Genomic DNA, 3370 nt, shown 5'->3' on the forward strand with positions numbered 1-3370 from the left:
CATCCCTACCGGCTATAGCCAGGGTGGGGACTACGTAAGCAAAATCTGTTTATTTCAAACCGAAATCTTTCCTTGTGGACTACACACCGTGCGAGAACTATAGACGAGAAATACAGTTAGTAGAGCGTTTTTACTTTGGTATAACGCTAATGAATGTTCAGTGTAAGGATGGTGTGGAAATTTTAACAGCATTTATTTGGTGGTTTTCACCAAGCGCAGCTGTAATGTTACGACTGAATCAACGTTTTCTGCACAGTGATAGTCATGCCAAATTTCCGCACCTCTCCAAGGCTGATGAAGTGCCGCAGCTCCACATTTTCCTCTAGGCAATTTTGAAAAACTCTACATTTTAAACATTACTAGATCCCAAAGAAAGCACGTTCACAAGAAAGGAAAGACACACACACGGATCGAGGTTGTGCAGCTGCCGTCCGTGTGTGCCTGCATCACCTTTCTTGTGAACGTGCTTTCTTTGGGATCCAGTAATGTGTGAAGCACGAAAGCACTGGACGGGACAATCCAGACGCGAACACACACTCGCCGCCACAGGAACTGCGCCGCAAACGATTTCGATTGATCCCAAACGGAAAGGCGAAGATGGCGATAAAGATAAGAAAGCGGAACCAACAGACGCCAAGGGAAAGCGCTGCGTCGGTGTGCGTGTATTTACACCCAAAGTTTATGGAAGGCAGCGTTAAAGAAAAAAAATTAATCACTGCCTTTGCGCTCACCCTGTTATGTACATATTGAGACCTAATTACGTGTTTTCGAGCTGCGTAGAACACCACTGATACTCAAGCAGTTGGCGATGCATGCAATAAAACTGAAATTTTTCGCCAAAGCAGCCTTCCATAAATTTTTAAGGTGGGTTGGATAGGCCTGAATGCCAACCTTCTTGCCAGCTATGTGTTGTGGTATACGCTTATTGTACAGACACTATGCTTTCTTGCGTATAATGAACAACGTTCTGTCTCCGTTACTGTCGGAATCGCGATACAAAAGTCTACGCTGCGCTGCGTTTTGTCGGGTTACGCGGTCCTCGTGCGTTGAAGAAAACGATTATTTATTCCGCTCACCGTCTGCGCGACGCACACGGCACAAAATATCAAGGATTTCTGCGCAGGTAAGCGGCTTTCTCTGAATGCAAACCTCCTTGACGAGCTGCAAATCCAAATTGATGCTGCCTTATCTCGAGCGATCTACTCAGCCTATTCGCCTCTTTAGGTGACTGAGAATGAATATTGGAAAACAGATTTCCAGGTGCTTTTTCACTTTGTTTTCTGCCTTATCGACACCTTCTTAACGGGCCTTTGCTAGATTCGGATTACACATGAGTGAAGCTTCACGTGGAGGAGACCTTGAGAAATGCTTCATGTCTGATACTTTTGACCGAACGGTGGACCAATATTCGTAGCGAGGCAGTCATGAACGCCAAAAATATTGTTCTACTCATCAGCCGAAAGAGGCAAGAATCGTCATACTGCGGTGTACGTTGCTAGAGAGATCTGCAGAGTGATGGAATCGTTGGGAAGCGATAAATTTGTGGCGGTAGTCACGAAGACTGCCAGCAATATGGAAGCAGCCTGTAGTATTATATCAAGCAAAGCTTGCTTTTCAATAATCTGATGAAGCTAAAGACATTAGAGAAAAGCCATCAGACGGCAAGACAAGTTGCAAAGTACGTGAAGTCTATGTCCGCATAGTTGCTGCAAATTTTCAGGAAAAACAAAAGGCAAAAGACGGAAACGGGCGCCGGATATTCTGAAGTTTACAAACCAAACAAGATGGGGCTGCGTGACTCTGTCACTTCAAAGCCTGCTGAAAAACAAGGAAGCCCTCAACAGATTTAGATATTAAGAGACTTCAAACTAGTTAAGTGCGTTATGGAAGCTGTTTTGGAGGAGGACGATTTCTCGAAACCCGTGCAAAGCTGCTTGCAGCTTATTGCTCCAATTTAGTCATCTATGTATAACCTCACTGAAGTCAGACAAGGCTTTACTGTCAGACGCTTCAGAAGCTTTCCGTTCCATTAGAAACGAACTAACAGCAAGTCTGGTGACCTCCGCGCTGACAAGCGAAGAACGCATAATAGCGAAAGAAACTGTCAGCAGGCACGGCACGCTTTTTATATGACCAGTCCGCATTGCTGCTAATGTGCTGGATACAAGGTAGAGAGACAAACATGTGGATGATGCACGGAATGGATATCTCAGCAAGCAGTGCATCTTTCACTGGACATCGGTAAACTGATTTCCAACGTAGCAGAGTACAGGACGTCCAGAGGGATTTGGTCCAGGACAGGGATCTGGCACTCTGCAAAGCATGTGTCCGCATCTACCTGGGGGCAAAGCTTTTGCACCAACCAGCCGCTCATGCCTCTCGCATGCTGACTGCTGCAGATACCACCATCATCCACCAGCTGTTAACTAAGCTGGTCACCTTTAGAAAAATTCTATACAAAGCTTGGTAACAAGCTCACAAGGGAACGCGTTCTATACCTCGTATTTGTATACAGTCGAACCTAGCTTTGGAAAAAACTTAAATCAATGCTGCTGCGCATAGTGCAGCATCCAGCGATAGTGACTCCAGAGTCCGACACGGAATGACTTATTGGTCGGTTTTTATGTTGAGTTTCGCGGTGAAATATAAAGAGTTCGTTCCAAAAATATGACATTTCTATTTGAATATTTATCTGTACTACTGAGCAATAGTATTGATGTTCTTGCTATTCATCAAACAAGAAAATCTGCCAGCATCACAAAATAAAGAAAACGCTTCTTACAGCGATAGCTGTTAGGCACCCGTCTTTGGCTTGCGCGTCGCCGTCGGCGTAACCAGTGGATGCGTTACCATGGTAACGCACCCACCGGTTACCATGGCAATCCGGGTATGGTTATCATCCCTCATGACCCCACGTATAGGATGTGGTAAGGCCTTTATTAATGCTGTGCGGCTGTTCGTGTCTTCTCGTCTGACGTCACCTCATGTCATAGCCAACCTGGGTCGCATACGCCTACGGGTGGCTCTGCTTAGAACAGCCCCCTGCCAGAACTAAATGCCTACACAGCTGTCGCTGAATCTCGCATTACATAGTCGTAACCGTCCTGTGAAATTTTTTTTCAAGTAATTCAAAATTTTCAAACATTTTCATCTCGCCTATAGGCGCACCGTCGTGCGGCCAAATATTTGTCAGAATGACACAGTTACGGATGCTCCGCCCCTGCAGCTTTCCCTTTACCGCCAGGCAAAGCAATCACTGGGTACAGTCAAATCATACATAATGAAGAAGGATGCACATAGATGGGCCCCGCATCTGTCTGGCAGAACGAGCCGGATTTATTAATTATTTTTTGACTGTCATTGATAGTAG

Source organism: Amblyomma americanum, chromosome 3 (genome assembly GCF_052857255.1).
Source record: "Amblyomma americanum isolate KBUSLIRL-KWMA chromosome 3, ASM5285725v1, whole genome shotgun sequence".
Taxonomy (NCBI): domain Eukaryota; kingdom Metazoa; phylum Arthropoda; class Arachnida; order Ixodida; family Ixodidae; genus Amblyomma; species Amblyomma americanum.